At 45.8% G+C, this 18937-nt stretch overlaps 1 protein-coding gene across 11 annotated transcripts in view; it reads right to left on the reverse strand.

The window, feature by feature from the left end:
* Positions 1-11915, reverse strand: part of ATP2B2 (ATPase plasma membrane Ca2+ transporting 2) — a 292280-nt gene extending 280365 nt beyond the window's left edge. For 4 of the 11 annotated variants that reach the window (XM_073591712.1, XM_073591717.1, XM_073591711.1 and 1 more), the window contains exon 1: positions 11737-11915. The gene's annotated coding sequence lies outside the window, so the exon portion shown is untranslated. Of the gene's footprint in view, positions 1-11401; positions 11533-11736 lie in introns of those variants that run through there. The other 7 variants (XM_073591721.1, XM_073591722.1, XM_073591720.1 and 4 more) reach the window with 4 other exon arrangements.
* Between the last annotated feature and the right edge of the window lie 7022 nt (positions 11916-18937).

Raw genomic sequence — 18937 nt, forward strand, 5'->3', positions numbered from 1 at the left:
GGGAGGGCTGGGGGTCTTTTTAGGAGACTGGGGGTTTGACAAGGGCAACATGGAAGACTAGAGGGCACTGCGGGACACTGTTAGCGGGCACTGTGGGGACTGAGGGCTCTTTGTGGGACTGGGAGAACTGTGAGAGCTTGAGGGCCACTATAGGAGGATGGGGGCACTTTGGGACCTGGAAGGAACTCTGGGAGGTTGGGGGATCTGCAGCTAGCTGGAGGCATTGAAGGAAGGAGGCCTGGTGGTTTAGAACCACTGTTTTAGAAGACAGGGAGCCAACTGTTATAACTATACATAAACAAAACATGTATAGTGTATACCCCCCATTGTGTGTGTGTGTGGAATGCCCCGCTCCCTCAATTGTGTGTGATGAATGCCCACCACTCCATTGTGTGTACATTGTGTGTACAGAATAATCCCCCACCATTGTGTGTATGTTAAGCCCTACCATCACTGGTCTACAGAATGCCCCCCACCCCACTGCAGTATGTACAGAATGCCCTAACACCACTGTGTGTACAGGATGCCTTCCCCCCAGAAATTATGTGTACTGAATGCCCCCCACAATGCAATGTCTCTTCTGCAATAAAATACATTTACCGTAGAACAGCTCAGCTTACAGTGCCAGCACAGCGCATGTGTGCCGGAATGACTGACTCATGAGTATGCACAAGAGTGACGTCATCCTGCAGCAGCCAATGAAGACAGCTGAAGAATGGCACCCAGAAGAAAATGCTGGTGCTGCTGAGACAGGCACTGTTAAAGAAAAGGTAAGTTTAGTTCCCTTTAAGTTCTGCGTTCAGGAATGCTGAATGCTTCCATCCAGGAATCAGACCCTCCCATGCAGGCATCAGTCCACCCCATTCAGAAAACAGACATTCCTATTCATGAATAGGAACCTCCCATCTAGGAATCAGACCCTCCCATTCAGGAATCAGATCTCCCATTCAGGAATACAACCCTTCCGTTCAGGAATAGGACACTCCCATCCAGGAATCAGACCCTCCTATTCTGGAATTGGACCCTCCTATCCAGGTATCTGACCTTCCCATCCAGGAATCAGATCCTTTTCTCCAGGAATCAGACCCTCCCATCCAGCAATCCAACTCTCCCATTCAGGAATCAGATCCTCCCATTCAGGAATCGGACCCTCCTATTCTGGAATTGGACCCTTATATCCAGGTATCTGACCTTCCCATCCAGGAATCAGATCCTTTCCTCCAGGAATCAGACCCTCCCATCCAGCAATCCAACCCTCCCATTCAGGAATCAGACCCTCCCATTCAGGAATCTGACTCTTCCATCCAGGAATCAGACCCTCCCATTCAGGAATCTGACCTTCCCATCCAGGAATCAGACCCTTCCATCCAGGAATCAGACCCTCTTATCCAGGATTTGGACCCTTCCATTCAGGAATCTGACACTTCTATCCAAGAATAGGACCCTCCCATCCAGGAATCAGACCCTCCTATTCTGGAATTGGAACCTCCTATTCAGGAATCCGACCTTCCCATCCAGGAATCAGACCCTTCCCTCCAGGAACCGACCCTCCCATTCAAGAATTGGACCCATCTGTTTAGGAATGTACATAGAAGAGCCGGCACCACTGAAAATTCAGTCTTCAAATGTATTGTTGTCTTATGACCACGATAAAAAGAACACGCATTAATTCCGGAATAAGACCCTTCTCTCCAGGAATCGGACCCTCCCGTTCAGGAATCTGAACCTCCCATTTAGGAAACTGATCCTTCCATCCAGGAATCAGACCCTCCTATTTAAGAATCTGACCCTCCCATTCAGGAATCCGACCCTCTCATTCAGGAATCAAACCCTCCTATTTGGGAATCAAACCCTCCCATTCAGGAATATGACTTTTCCATCCAGGAATCAGACCCTCCCATTCAGGAATCTGACCTTCCCATCCAGGAATCAGACCCTTCCATCCAGGAATCAGACCCTCTTATCCAAGATTTGGACCCTTCCATTCAGGAATCGGACACTTCCATCCAAGAATAGGACCCTCCCATCCAGGAATCTGACCCTCCTATTCTGGAATTGGAACCTCCTATCCAGGAATCTGACCCTTCCCTTCAGGAACCGACCCTCCCATTCAAGAATTGGACCCTTCTGTTCAGGAATGTACATAGAAGATCCGGCACCACTGGAAATTCTGTCCTCAAACTCATTGTTGTCGTATGACCACGATAAAAAGAACGCATTTATTCCGGAATAAGACCCTTCTCTCCAGGAATCGGACCCTCCCATTCAGGAATCTGACCCTCCCATTCAGGAAGCTGACCCTTCCATCCAGGAATCAGACCCTCCTATTTAGGAATTCGACCCTCCCATTCAGGAATCTGACCTCCAATCCAGGAATCAGACCCTTCCATCCAGGAATCAGACCCTTCCATCCAGGAATCAGACCCTTCCATCCAGGAATCTGACCCTTCCATCCAGGAATCTGACCCTTTTATCCAGGAATCAGAAGCTTCCATCCAGAAATAGGACTCTCCTATCCAGGAATCAGACCCTCCCATTCAGGAATCAGACCCTCCAATTCAGGAATCAGACCCTCCCATCCAGGAATAGGCCTCCCGTTCAGGAATCAAACCCCCTTTTCTGGAATTTGACCCTCCTATCCAGAAATCCAACCCTCCCATTCTAGAATGAGGCCATCCCATAAAGGAATCAGGCCCTCCCATAAAGGAATCAGGAACTCCAATTTAGGAATCAGACCCTCCAATCCAGGAATCAGACCCTTCCCTCCAGGAATCCAACCCTCCCATTCAAGAATCGGACCATTCTATTAAGGAATACGACCCTCCCATTCAGGAATACATCACTTTAATTCAGGAATCATACCCTCTTATCCAGAAATCTGACCCTCCTATGAAGGAATCCGACCCTCTCATCCAGGAATCAGACCCTCACTTCCAGGAATCCAACCCTCCCATCCAAGAACTGAACCCCTACTATTCAAGAATTGAACCTTTTATCCAATATTCAGACTCTCCAATTCGCGAATCAGACCCTCCTATTCTGGAATCAGACCACCCCAATGAGGAATCTGACCCTCCTATTCAGAAAATGGACCCTCCTTTTCTGGAATTGGACCCTCTCATCCTGGAATCAGAACCCTTCCATCCAGGAATTGGACATTTTTCTCGAATAATCAGACCCTCCCAATTAGGAATTAGACCCTCCTATCCATGAATCAGACCCTCCCATCCAGGAATCAGACCCTCCAATCCAGGAACTGAACCCTCCTATAAAGGAATCAGACCTTCCTATTAAGGAATCAGACTCTCCTATCCATGAATCAGACCCTCCTATTCGGGAATCAGACCCTCCAATCCAGGAACTGAACCCTCCTATAAAGGAATCAGTCCTTCCTATTAAGGAATCAGACTCTCCTATAAAGGAATCAGACCCTCCTATTCGGGAATCAGACCCTGCTACAAAGTTTGTTATTTCAGTACAAAAATTACTTGGAGGAGACTGTTTGTTTTTTTTTCTCAACAAAGGTGATGAACTTTAAACAAATCTAATGAAGAATTCTTTATCTGTTGTCAGATTACTACAAATATGAATCACAAAAGCCAAACAGAGTATTATATAAGAGATGTAAGAAGAGGAGGCAGCCCAGGCTGCTGCACGAGGTGTAGAGAAGACAAGGGCCAAAACACGACACCTTTTATTACATTTTTAAACACAGGCATTGCTATTTCATATAATACAGTTTGCAGAAGGGAATTGGCAAGTACAGGTGTAATTTAAGATTTTGGAAGAAGAAGGTATCATCCTAAACCTTATGCATTATATCTGTACTCTATTACAAAGCTGCCTAGGCTGGCCTTAGACCAGTTCTATCACTGAAACCAGTCTATCCTGATCTAATAAATTACCACCGCCACTGAAAGTGATTTCAAGAAAAAGGACCATGTGCATGGAATCTCAGGAAAAATGGCTGTGTCCATGGAACATTGGGAAAAGGACCATGTGCATGGAATACCAGGAAAAAGGGCCTTGACCATGGAACATTGGGAAAAGGACCATGTGCATGGAATACCAGGGAAAAGGGCCATGCCCATGGGACATTGGGAAAAGGACCATGTGCATGGAATACCAGGAAAAAGGGTCCTGCCCATGGAACCTTGGGAAAAGGACCATGTGCATGGAATACCAGGAAAAAGAACCTTGCCCATGGTACATTGGGAAAAGGACCATGTGCATGGAATACCAGGAAAAAGAACCTTGCCCATGGTACATTGGGAAAAGGACCATGTGCATTGAATACCAGGAAAAAGGGCCATGCCCATGGAACATTGGGAGAAGGACCATGTGCATGGGATACCAGGAAAAAGGGTCCTGCCCATGGAACATTGGGTAAAGAACCATGTGCATGGGATACCAGGAAAAAGGGCCTTTCTCATGGAACATTGGGAAAAGGACCATGTGCATGGAATACCAGGAAAAAAGGCCAAGCCCATTGGGAAAAGGACCATGTGCATGGAATACCAGGAAAAAGGGCCCTGCCCATGGAACATCGGGTAAAGGATCATGTGGAATACCAGGAAAAAAGGATCTTATTAATGCAATATAAGGCAAAAGGGGCCTTATGCATGGAACATCATGAAAAGGGCCTTCTATGTTGAACACCAAGAAAGGGGCATTGTTCATGGAACACCAAAAAAGGGGGTCTTGTGCATGGAACACCAATAAATGGGTCTTGTGCAGGGAACATCAGGAACAGGGACCATAAACATTAAATGTCAGAAAAAGGGGCCTAGTGCACAGGACATCCGGAAAAGATTCCTGTGTGTGGAGCATCAAGGAAAGGAACTTTGAGCATGGAACATCATTAGGGGCCCTGTGCATAGAACCCCACAGGAAAGGGTCCTGAACATGGAAGACTGGGAAAAGAATCATGCATATGGTATAGCAGGAAAAAGGGTCCTATTAATGGAACATCAGGAAAAGGGGCCTTGTGAATGGAACATCAGGAAAAGGGGCATTGTGCAAGGAACACCAAGAAAAGGGCCTTGAGCATAGAATATCAGGAAAAGGGACCTAGTCCATGGAAATTGTGCAAAATGCATCATGCAAGAGAGTTGTGTGTGTGGAGTTTTAGAAAAAGTTGCCTTGTGCCTGGAACATCAGTAAATGGGGCCCTGTGAATGAAACAACAGAAAAAGGGGCCGTGAGCACCGAACCTCAGCGAAGGAGTCATGTGCAAGGAATGTCAGGTAAAGAGCTATGCGCATGGAACATACGGAAAAGGGGCCTTGTGCATGGAACATACGGAAAAGGGGCCTTGTGCATGGAACATAAGGAAAAGGGGCCTTGTGCATAGAACATACGGAAAAGGGGCCTTGTGCATGGAACATACGGAAAAGGGGCCTTGTGCATGGAACATAAGGAAAAGGGGCCTTGTGTATGGAACATCAGGAAAAGGGGCCATATGCATGGAATGTCAGGAATAGAACCGAGTGTATGGAACGTCAGGAAAAGTAGTAGTAGGAACATCGCAATGACCTCCCATTAGGACACTGTGACCCGTAATCAGGATGACGCATTACTGCCTTAGTGACAGAATGGTGCCACTGAATTCATTGCCAGGCTGCTGCCACATGCTGCCCGTGTCCCTGGGGGAGTCTTTCCCACATGTGATCTCTAACCACCCTGGATGATCATTTCTTCTTTAGAGCAGCGTGCACAGGAAAGCTACAAATTGCACCCCCCTACTACCCCTGACTACAAGAAATCATAATAATGGTTGGAGGCCCTGACAAAAACCAACTGCAGGAGCCACCCAGGAGAAGGTCCTGTAAGCCTACAGAGCTTGCACTCAGCCAAGGCCAACTAGGAAAAGTCACCAGGCCTCCTCATTACATAATCCAGCAATAAACTGCAGAAAATAATATAAATACTCAACAAATAAAATATACATCAATATGTCCCAGATTCTCTATGGAATTGAATTATACACGGCACCTGCTAAGACCGCATGTTTTACAACCCCCCCCCCTCCCCCACACACACACACGTGATAGAGACACAAACCCTCCTGAGATGAGAAACGCTCCCTTTACTTTTCATGGAATATCCAGAGCGCAGAGAAGGAAATAAAGATAAAAAATACAACATAACAAAAACATTATCACTAATCCTAATAAATATCTTCTATAACAAAATAAACACAAGAGAAGGAAAATAAATAGAGGAAGGTGGCAGGTCTCCCGTAAATTCCAGGTTCTTCTCATTAACCCAATTCACTTTCCTCCCGCCCCAACCGACTCGCTGACCTAAAACGCTGCAACCGTAATCTTTACAGCTGATACGACAAATTATCTCAATCTGAATATTTAGGAATATTGGGAATTTCCGAGCCAAGATAAGGCCTCTGAGAGTCAGCCATCGACGTGGAAGCTCGGAATCAATTAGGATCATTCCAGATAATCGTTCCGGCATCCTATACCATCTACCCTGACACCAATGTTTCACGTCTTATCATACATTTACTAATGAAACTGTTCCATTCCTTCCTCCTGATTTACGCAACTAGTAGAACAACTCAACGTGAAGCCACGGTTAGGTTTAAAAAAGACACAAGTCCATCGGGTTCGTAGTAATAGAAAACCTCCATATACAGAACCCTACACGCTCAGTTGATCCAGAGGAAGGAAAAAAAAAAACATAGGATATCTTAATTTGGCACATGGAAAAAAAACATAGATATGTTTTGTACCTTATTTTTGCACATGGAAAAAAACATAGATGTAATGTATCTTATTTTTGCACATGGAAAAAAAAAAAGATAAAATGTATCTTATTTTTGCACATGAAAAAAGAAACATAGATATAATGTATCTTATTTTTGCACAAAGAAAAAAAAACAAAAAAAACATAGAAATACTTTATCTTATTTTTGCACATGTAAAAAAAAAGATATAATGTATCTTATGTTTGCACATAAAAAAAACATAGTATTTTTGCACGTGTAAGAAAAAAAAAAGAAAAACATAGATATAATGTACCTTATTTTTGCACATGGAAAAAACATGGCTATAATGTATCTTATTTTTGCACATGCAAAAAAAAAAAAAAAAAACATAGATATAATGTATCTTATTTCTGCACGTGTATTAAAAAAATAAAAAGATGTAATGTATCTTATTTTTGCACATGAAAAATAACATAGTATTTTTGCATGTGTAAGTACAAAAAAAAAAAAAAAAAAACGTAGATATAATGTATCTTATTTTTTGCACATGGAAAAAAAAAGATATAATGTATCTTATTTTTGCACATGCAAAAAAAAAATATATATATATAGATATATTGTATCTTATTTTTGTACATGGAAAAAACATGGCTATAATGTATCTTATTTTTGCACATGCAAAAAAAAAAACAAAAAAAAATAGATATGATGTATCTTATTTTTGCACATGTATAAAAAAAATAAAAAGATGTAATGTACCTTATTTTTGCATGTGTATAAAAAAATAAAAAGATGTAACGTATCTTATTTTTGCACATGCAAAAAAACCCCCAAAAACATAGATATATAGTATCTTATTTTTGCACATGGAAATAAAATAGATATAATGTATCTTATTTTTTGAACATGGGAAAACATAGATATATTGTATCTTATTTTTGCACATGCAAAAAAAAAAAAAAAAAAAAAAAAATAGATATAATGTATCTTATTTTTGCACATATATACAGTTTGTACAGAAAATCATTTTTAGATTGTGAATGATTATTTTTATCCATCTGACACCAGCGATGGGAAGTTCTAGAATGAGGGGGCTAGCTGGTTTTGTATTGCACATATCTTGAATTTTTAATGCCGTGCGATCACATGGTGAAATATTCATGTTTGTGTATAAAAAGAAGGAAGTGAATGGCCATGAAGTGTGAAATTCAGGCAGATGTCACCGATAACCTGCATGGCTCACTCCGCAGCGATCAATAATGTAAGGGGGTCGGGATGGACATCAGTCTCCGTAGATTTTTTTTTTTTTTTTTTTTGGAAGGGATCGGGACATTCGCCCATATCTCTGGCGATGGGATACAGGAGTCAGAAGTGTCACCCTACAGATGTGTGCGGGGTCACCTGTGTCACACAACACGCTGAGCTCACTACTCACTCCACTTTGCCGCAGAGACTCTGGAAGAGGAGGGGGGGGGGGGGGGGGGTCGGCGGTCCCCATAATGGGAATGTCCAGCAGCGGACGCCCTTTTAACCCATGGGGGGGCATTGCTGGGTTATTTGCCAACTGCCAGGGACTACCATAAGACACATTACAGAGAGACTCTCTATCACAATGTACATTATGACATCCAAGCAGATTGTTCACAGGAGCTTGCAATCCAACAGCAAACAAGTGATTGCAACATAAGTGGACTGAAAACCAGGAAATCACAACCTAAAAAGAAGGGGTACCAGGGGGTTCCCTGAATTATGTGGCAGATGGATATTAGATGGTAAATGAAAGGATGCCGGAAGTGTTCATCTATCATAATTACTAAAAAAATAAAGAAAAAGTCCCCCCCCCCCCCCCCCCCCCCAATGACAGCCGTATTGAGAATAATAATAATAATTTTATATAAAGCAGAGCTGAGCTGATCTCAGGAGAATCTGATTGTGCTGACCTTGTGCTTCATACAATAAGAATGACCTTCTCTGCTAATGTGGGACACTACACATATCATACAATCCTCTGCAGGAGGACCTGTCTACACACACTACACAACGCAGATTGTGCAATACTCTGCAGGAGGACCTGTGTCTACTACACAACACATTCTGTGCAACCCTCTTCAGGAGGACCTACCTACAACATACATCATACAATCCCTCTTCAGGAGGACCTACCTACAACATACATCATACAATCCCTGGCAGGAGGACCTACCTACAACATACATCATACAATCCCCGGTAGGAGGACCTACCTACAACATACATCATACAATCCCCGGCAGGAGGACCTACTTACAATAAATATGGTATAATGCCCTGCAGGAGGATCTACATACAATATATATTGTATAATGCCCTGCAGGGGATCTACCTTCAACATATATCGTACAATCCCCTACAGGAGGCTCTACATACAATATGTATCGTATAATGCCCTGCAGGAGGACCTACCTACAATATATACGGTATAATGCCCTGCAGGAGGATCTACATACAATATGTATCGTATAATGCCATGTAGGGGAACTACATACAATATATACAGCATAATGCCTTACAGAGGATCTACCTACAACATACATCATACAATCCCCTGCAGGAGGACCTACCTACAAAATATATGGTATAATGCCCTGCATTAGGATCTACATACACTATATATATGGTATAATGCCCTGCAGGGGATCTACATACAATATATACCGTACAATCCCTTGCAAGAGGACCTGTCTATACACACTAAACGACTCACATGGTGGGTGCAATGCTCTGCAGGAGGACCTACCTACAACATTTATTGTACAACCCCTTGCAAGAGGACCTGTCTACATAACATATATGGTGCAATCCTCTGCAAAGGAACCCACATACAAACCTCTGCAGGATGACCTACCTACAACATACAGTATATCGTACAATCCCCTGCAGCAGGACTTACCTACAACCTATATTGAACAATCCCCTGCAGGAGGACCTACCTACAACATATATTGTACAATCCCCTGCAGGAGGACCTACCTACAACATATATTGTACAATCCCCTGCAGGAGGACCTACCTACAACATATATCCCCTGCAGGAGGACCTACCTACAACATATATTGTACAATCCCCTGCAGGAGGACCTACCTACAACATATATGGTACAATCCCCTGCAGGAGGACCTACCTACAACATATATCGAACAACCCCCTGCAGGAGGACCTACCTACAACATATATTGTACAATCACCTGCAGGAGGACCTACCTACAACATATATGGTACAATCCCCTGCAGGAGGACCTACCTACAACCTATATTGAACAATCCCCTGCAGGAGGACCGACCTACAACATATATTGTACAATCCCCTGCAGGAGGACCTACCTACAACATACATTGTACAATCTCCTGCAGGAGGACCTACCTACAACATATATCGTACAATCTCCTGCAGGAGGACCTACCTACAACATATAACCCCTGCAGGAGGACCTACCTACAGCATATATTGTACAATCCCCTGCAGGAGGACCTACCTACAACATATATCCCCTGCAGGAGGACCTACCTACAACATATATCCCCTGCAGGAGGACCTACCTACAACATATATCGTACAATGCCCTGCAGGAGGACCTACCTACAACATATATCGTACAATCCCCTGCAGGAGGACCTACCTACAACATATATCCCCTGCAGGAGGACCTACCTACAACATATATCGTACAATGCCCTGCAGGAGGACCTACCTACAACATATATCGTACAATCCCCTGCAGGAGGACCTACCTACAACATATATCCCCTGCAGGAGGACCTACCTACAACATATATCGTACAATCCACTGCAGGAGGACCTACCTACTACATATATTATACAATCCTCTGCAGGAGGACCTGTCTACACACAAGTCAGAGGTTGCAGCAGCTGGAATCAGACTTTCCAGCTGTGAACTGAATCTCTAATAGAACCAGAAAGGCGTCAATCTGCGCTATTCAGGACAAACAATCTTCCCACCAAGTCCCATGCGATGTGGATCGGCGATGCCCCATTTCTGCACAATGTCACCTTGGGCTGCAGCTTCAATCCCGACTATGGAAATGGCAATTTGCCGCAGAGAAGCACTGCAGGAAAAGCCCTGAAATCTGACATTGTGTCACCTGCTTGTCGGGGGAATGATCTGAGCCTGAAAATATCATTATATTCTATATATACAGATACAGTGTAGACATCTTTACAACACAGATACAATGTATACATCATAGATACAATGTATACATCTATACAACACAAATGCAATGTAAATATTTATAAAACACAATTACAATGTATATATCTATTTATCACAGATACAGCCTATACATCCTTAGATCATGTACTGAACATGGATGCAATGTATACAGGAGAGATACATTGTATCCAATATATATGTCCTATTGGAAGTGGCCTGTATGACCTGTAGGATGGGAAGATGTCAGCTCTCTAATAATGATACAATGTCAAATCTGAGCAGAAAAAGCCCCAATTTACAAATGACCCCCCTGGAGCCCCCCCCCCCGGAGCCCCTGGCACCCCTATCTCTTGTAATAATCCTGGGATTAGCCTGGAATCATAGATGGGAAGTCCTGCTAATGACCTTCCCTGTATATGAAGGAAGATTCCAGGCTCACCTTCTCCTGGATCCAGTATGACTTACATGGGATCTGTCCTGAATGCGGCACAATGCAGGCTGACCATCAATCACAGCCTTCAGTCTTCATCAGCCCTTAAAGGTCCTCCAGCTGGACTCACTGAATCCATCCTTTCCATCAATTCAGCATACATACAATCCAGAGTGAGGGGGGGGGGGAGCACCTGGAGGGGCCCAGGGCCCTATGACTGCCTATAGGGGGGTGAGTCACCTACAGCAAGCTCTGTGCAATAGGCTGAGCAGAGGATGGAAGAAGGAGAGAAGGGAAGAAGAAGAAGAAGAAGGGAGGTGTGTGCAGGATCCACCTCTCCTCTATGCATGCTACAAATGGAGATACTTACTCAGATCTCATCACAAATCCAGAATGACTTCAATGACACAGGAGCAGAGGCATCCCTCTCCAGCATCTGGAGCACATTGATCAAGCTGGATACATTACAGGAGCCTCTCTGCAGACTGTACCATCTTACCAAGCAGGTAGGGGGAGAGAGGCACAGCATCCCAGTGGTGCAGTGATCACAGGGGATGCACAGGAGGATGTTTACTGGCTACACAGGGAGGAGGGAGCATGATGGCAAGGAATGAAGAAGCATTGTTCTGTCATTTGTGCCTATAACACTGCCCTGGGGGCACAATCAGGACTGGCAGCATGCATTGTGAGGACTGGCAGCATGCAATGCACACACAATTAGGACTGCCAGTATGCCATGCACACACAATCAGGACTGCACACACAATTAGGACTGCCAGTATGCAATGCACACACAATCAGGACTGCACACACAATTAGGACTGCCAGTATGCAATGCACACACAATCAGGACTGCCAGTATGCCATGCACACACAATCAGGACTGTACAGACATTGAGGACTGGCAGCATGCAATGTGAGGACTGGCAGCATGCAATGCACACACAATTAGGACTGCACACACAATCAGGACTGTACAGACATTGAGGACTGGCAGCATGCAATGTGAGGACTGGCAGCATGCAATGTGAGGACTGGCAGCATGCAATGCACACACAATCAGGACTGCCAGTATACAATGCACACACAATCAGGACTGCCAGTATACAATGCACACACAATCAGGATTGGCAACATGCAATGCATGTGCAATCAGGACTGTACACATATTAAGGACTGCCAGTATGCAATGCACACACAATCAGGACAAGCAACATGCAATGCATACACAGTGAGGACTGGCAGCATGCAATGCACACACAATCAGGACTGCACACACATTAGGGAAAGGCAGCATGCAAAGTACATACACTGAAGACTGGCATCATGCAATGCACACACTGTCAGGACTGCACACACATTAGGGACTGGGAGCATGCAATGGATACGCAATGAGAACTGGCAGCATGTAATGCACACTCAGTCAGGACTGGGAGTATGCAATGGATACACAATGAGGACTGCACACACATTGAGCACTGGCAGCATGCTATGCACAGCCAGTCAGGACTGCAAATATATTAGGGACTGGTATCATGCAGTAGGTACACAACAAGCCTGGCAGCATGCAATATACACACAATCAGGACTGCCAGCATGCAATGCATACATAATGAGGACTACACACACATTGCAAACTGGCAGCATGCAATGCACACACAATCAGGACTGGCAGTATTTAAGGTACAAACTATCAGGACTGGCAGCATACAAGGCACACGCAATCAGGACTTGCAACATGCAATTCACACGCAATCAGGACTGGCAGCATGCAATTCACTCTCATCTCCATACCCTCTGATCAGTATCCGGGCTCTCATCTCCATACCTTCTGTGCCCCCCTCTGATCAGTGTCTGGTCTCTTATCTCCATACCTTCTGTGCCCCCCTCTGATCAGTGTCTGGTCTCTTATCTCCATACCTTCTGTGCCCCTCTCTGATCAGTATCCGGGCTTTCATACCCATACCTTCTGTGCCCCCTCTGATCAGTATCTGGGCTCTCATACCCTCTGCGCCCCCCTCTGATCATTGTCCAGGGCTCTCATCTCCATACCTTCTATGCCCCCCTCTGATCAGTGTCCAGGCTCTCATACCCATACCTTCTGTGCCCCCTCTGATCAGTGTCTGGGCTCTCATCTCCATACCATCTGTGCCCCCCTCTGATCAGTGTCCGGACTCTCATCTCCATACCATCTGTGCCCCCCTCTGATCATTGTCCGGGCTCTCATCTCCATACCTTCTATGCCCCCCTCTGATCAGTGTCCAGGCTCTCATACCCATACCTTCTGTGCCCCCTCTGATCAGTGTCTGGGCTCTCATCTCCATACCATCTGTGCCCCCCTCTGATCAGTGTCCGGACTCTCATCTCCATACCTTCTGTGGCCCCCTCTGATCAGTGTCCGGGCTCTCATACCCATACCTTCTTTGCCCCCCTCTGATCAGTGTCTGGGCTCTCATCTCCATACCAACTGTGCCCCCCCCTGATCAGTGTCCGGGCTCTCATCTCCTTACCTTCTGTGCCCCCCTCTGATCAGTGTCTGGGCTCTCATCTCCATACCTTCTGTGCCCCCCTCTGATCAGTGTCTGGTCTCTTATCTCCATACCTTCAGTGCCCTCCTCTGATCAGTGTCTGGGTTCTCATCCCCATACCTTCAGTGCCCCCCTCTGATCAGTGTCCGGGCTCTCATACCCATACCTTCTGTGCCCCCCTCTGATTAGTGTCTGGGCTCTCATCTCCATACCATCTGTGCCCCCCTCTGATCAGTGTCCGGGCTCTCATCTCCATACCTTCTATGCCCCCCTCTGATCAGTATCTGGGCTCTCATCCCCATACCTTCTGTGCCCCCTCTGATCAGTATCCGGGCTCTCATCCCCATACCTTCTGTGCCCCCCTCTGATCTGTGTCCAGGCTCTCATCCCCATACCTTCTGTGCCCCCCTCTGATCAGTGTCCGGGCTCTCATACCCATACCTTCTGTGCCCCCCTCTGATCAGTGTCTGGGCTCTCATCTCCATACCATCTGTGCCCCCCTCTGATCAGTGTCTGGGCTCTCATCTCCATACCTTCTATGCCCCCCTCTGATCAGTATCCGGGCTCTCATCCCCATACCTTCTGTGCCCCCCTCTGATCTGTGTCCAGGCTCTCATAACCATACCTTCTGTGCCCCCCTCTGATCAGTATCTGGGCTCTCATACCCAGTGCCATCTTAAGATCTTGTAGACAGCACTGGGGCCCTGTCTACACAATCATGCACGATTGTCCATCAAATGCAGCTTTACTGTGCCCGTGAATGCAGCTTCACTGTGCCCATCAAATGCAGCCTCACTGTGTCCATGAATGCAGCCTCACTGTGCCCACCATTGCAGCCTCACTGTGCCCATGAATGCAACCTCACTGTACCCACCATTGCAGCCTCACTGTGCCCATGAATGCAGCCTCACTGTGATAGGCGGAACACTGATTTAATCTACTATTATACGAGCCGATCTAGGGAGGTGGGACCTTGTTACAGCGCGGCCGCCGAACATAGACCCTGCCAGCTCCGTGATACACAGGAGGAGGAGGAGAGAGGGAAAGAGCGGAGCGCTGCAGCCGCAACTCAAAGCGGCCCCAGGGCAGGCGGCCTACCGGGAAATTTCCAGGTACCCTGGTATGGCCAGTCCGGCCCTGACTGGGGTCGCTGGGCAGGTGGGGCCCCAGGCAAGTGGAGACCCGGGGCAACTGCCCAGCGTGCCCATGCGAAAAGACGGTCCTGCTCATACCCATAACTTCTGTTCCCCCTCTGATCAGTGTCGGGGCTCTCATACCCATGCCTTCTGTGCCCCCCTCTAAACAGTATCTGGGCTCTCATACCCATCTGATCAGTGTCCAGACTCTCATCCCCATACTCTCTGTGCCCCCTCTGATCAGTATCCGGGCTCTCATCTCCATACCCTCTGTGCCCCCCTCTGATCAGTATCTGGGCTCTCATCTCCATACCCTCTGTGCCCCCCTCTGATCAGTATCCGGGCTCTCATCCCCATACCCTCTGTGCCACCCTCTGATCAGTATCCGGGCTCTCATCTCCATACCCTCTGAGTTCAGGTTGGAGGAAAAAACTCACACAAGTCTAGACACCTGCAGAGCTGAAATACATATATGGGAACTGATTAACTTGCCATTCTGTTTTGCCAGGCTGATGATTTTCACATTCCTGCTACATTCCAAAGCCAGCATGGTGACACCATTGTTGTGTCCTGCAGCTCCCCAGCTTCTCCCCCTTCAGAAGCTTGATAATTGGACTGCATGTGTTAAAAAAACAAGACACACACTTTTCTTCCTCTGGTGTCACTTGGATAGGATGTAATGGGAAATCCAACATATTTCAGTTGAAACTAGAGCATAAAAATCGTCCGATGGGAGACACCTGTTCCTGGGACACCTGTCTAAGAGAGGACATCCCTCTCTTTGGTGAGAATTACTCCAACTTTCTTTTTTGTGATGGGAAATGATGGGGGTTTGAACCCTTCTCTACTCGCCTTTGTCAACCTTCTAAACACAGAGAACCCTTCAAATTAACTTTCGGGTCTCAGGGAATCCCTACTAATAATTATTATATCTACAACTCATGATGCATCAGTGTGATGGAGCAGAATGCTCCTTACACTTGTAGTCATTGGGAAGAATTAGCCCCTTACAGATAGCTAAAATGATTAATGGTGTCGGTGGGAACTTATCTAAAGGGCAGATATTGCTCATTGCTTGAGGAACCCATAGCAACCTCTGAAGGAACCCTGGAGTTCCATGGAACCCTAGCTGAGAAACCCCCGTTTAATCAAACAAGGTCGGTGATGAAAAAAAAAAAAAGCTACAATCCTTAATCCTTTATCTTTAGTAATATTGGCAACAACCAGTGCTGAGCGAGTCCCTGAAAGTCTGCTGTATCTAGGAGTTACTTTCTTTGGTGTAGAGTAGCCATCCACACAGCATGAGGACTAGAGGACTAACTAAAGTGAACATCGTGGCAAAATAAATAAAAAACACACATACAGTGCCTTGAAAAGGTATTCACACCCCTTAAAATTTTCCACATTTTGTCATGTTGCAATCAAAAACGTAAATGTATTTTATTGGGATTTTATGTGACCAATACAAAGTGGCACATAATTGTGAAGTAGAAGGAAAATGATAAATGGTTTTCAAATTTTTTTACAAATAAATATTTGAACAGTGTGGGGGGGGGCATTTGTATAGCGCCCCCGGAGTCAATACTTTGTAGAACCTCCTTTCACTGCAATTACAGCTGCAAGTCTTTTTGGGGATGTCTCTACCAACTTTGCACATATAGAGAGGGACATTTTTGCCCATTCCTCTCAGCAAAATATCTCAAGCTCTGTCAGATTGGATGGAGAGCGTCTGTGAACAGCAATTTTCAAGTCTTGCCACAGATTCTCAATTGTATTTAGGTCTGGACTGTGACTGGGCCATTCTAACACATGAATATGCTTTGATCTAAACCATTCCATTGTAGCTCTGGCTGTATGTTTAGGGTCGTTGTCCTGCTGGAAGGTGAACCTCCGCCCCAGTCTCAAGTCTTTTGCAGACTCTAACAGGTTTTCTTCTATGGTTGCTCTGTATTTGGCTCCATCCATCTTCCCATCAATTCTGACCAGCTTCCCTGTCCCTGCTGAAGAAAACCATCCCCACACCGTGATGCTGCCACCACCATGTTTCACTGTGGGGATGGTGTGTTCAGGGGGATGTGCAGTGTTAGTTTTCCAACACACATAGCGTTTTGCTTTTAGGCCAAAAAGTTCAATTTTGGTCTCATCTGACCAGAATACCTTCTTTCACATGTTTGCTGTGTCCCCCACATGGCTTCTCGCAAACTGCAAAATGGACTTCTTATGCCTTTCTTTCAACAATGGCTTTCTTCTTGTCACTCTTCCATAAAGGGCAGATTTGTGGAGAACACGACTAATAGTTGTCCTGTGGACAGATTCTCCCACCTGAGCTGTGGATCTCTGCAGCTTCTCCAGAGTTACCATGGACCTCTTGGCTGCTTCTCTGATGAATGCTCTCCTTGCCCGGCCAGTCAGTTTAGGTGGACGGCCATGTCTTGGTAGGTTTGCAGTTGTGCCATACTCTTTCCATTTTCGGATGATGGATTGGACAGAGCTCTGTGAGATGTTCAAAGCTTGGGATAATTTTTCATAACCGAACCCTGCTTTATACTTCTCCACAACTTTATCCCTGACCTGTCTGGTGTGTTCCTTGTCCTTTATGATGCTGTTTCTTCGCTAGGGTTCTTTAACAAACCTCTGAGGGCTTCACAGAACAGCTGTATTTATACTGAGATTAAATTACACATAGGTGGACTCTATTTACTAATTAGTTGACTTCTGAAGGCAATTGGTTGCACTAGATTTTAGTTAGGGGTATCAGAGTAAAAGGGGGCTAAATACAAATGCACGCCACACTTTTCAGTTATTTATGTGTGTAGCAAGATCTTTAACCTCTTCCAGCCTAATGAGGACCTTCAAGGCCAAAGACAGCTGACATCCTTCTATATGTAGTGGGTTGTGAGGCATAGTGGGTGCTAAGATGGTGAAAGTCATTGGGCGCCAGACATTTCTTGGATGCAAAAGAGGTTTTATTTCTTTTAACAGTCCTTTTATATTTTGAAGGGAAAGAGGGTTAGGGCCAGGACACCCTTAAATGGTTGCAATTTCAATTAGCAAACTCCGATACTTCAATAGGACAGCCGTACAGGGAAAGACCCCAGCAAGGCGCCACTTCTGCACGTGCAGGATTTTTGTCTATTATGGCAACAGTATTTAACAGTTCCTAACACAGTTCAACAGTTCACCCAGCTTCACTACAACTTCTACTTATAGTTCTTCAGCCCCTTGAGCTTCTGGTCTCTCACTGGACTCGCTGATTCACTGACTCTGAATCCCGTGAGCTCCTCAAGGCTTTTGCGGTGGTATCTCCTTCAAGCGTCACTCACGCTTCCCTGCTGGGTCGCTAGCTTGGCACTCCAGATACCTCTCAAGCTTCACCCCTCCTGACTGGCTCGGTCCCTGGCTTGACTCACAAGGCTGCTCTGCATGCGTCACCTCCGCTGGTTGGGTCCCTGACTTGATCACCGCCTGAAGTTTCCAGATTCTCCACCGTGCCCGTTCGGTGAGAATACTGCTCTGGTACTTGCTTCAGTTACTTACTGTGGACCCTGATAAAGGTGGGTGGTCAGTGGCGACAGCTTTCCTTCTACCTCCGACCAGGACAGGTTCTCTGGCCGACAGAACCGTCACTTTCGATTGGACTGCAAGCCACAGTCCCAACCCTTTGCTGCCCTCTTACTTCTGGATAGGCCCTCACACAGCCTGGCAGCCAGAAGCCCCCGGGACACACCCAAACTCTGGCCTAGCAGCCCGGGGCGTACGACACACATCCACAGAACATAGATCACCTAACCTCACCTGAATATATAGGTTCTCCCAGCAGGCCAAGGGATTCAAGAAAATACCTGCCCATTGGCTGAGATACCCCATATACCCATAACCTGACCTTGGGTTGCCCTTCTTATATCTA

Source organism: Aquarana catesbeiana, linkage group LG07 (assembly GCF_042186555.1).
Source record: "Aquarana catesbeiana isolate 2022-GZ linkage group LG07, ASM4218655v1, whole genome shotgun sequence".
In the NCBI taxonomy this organism is placed as follows: domain Eukaryota; kingdom Metazoa; phylum Chordata; class Amphibia; order Anura; family Ranidae; genus Aquarana; species Aquarana catesbeiana.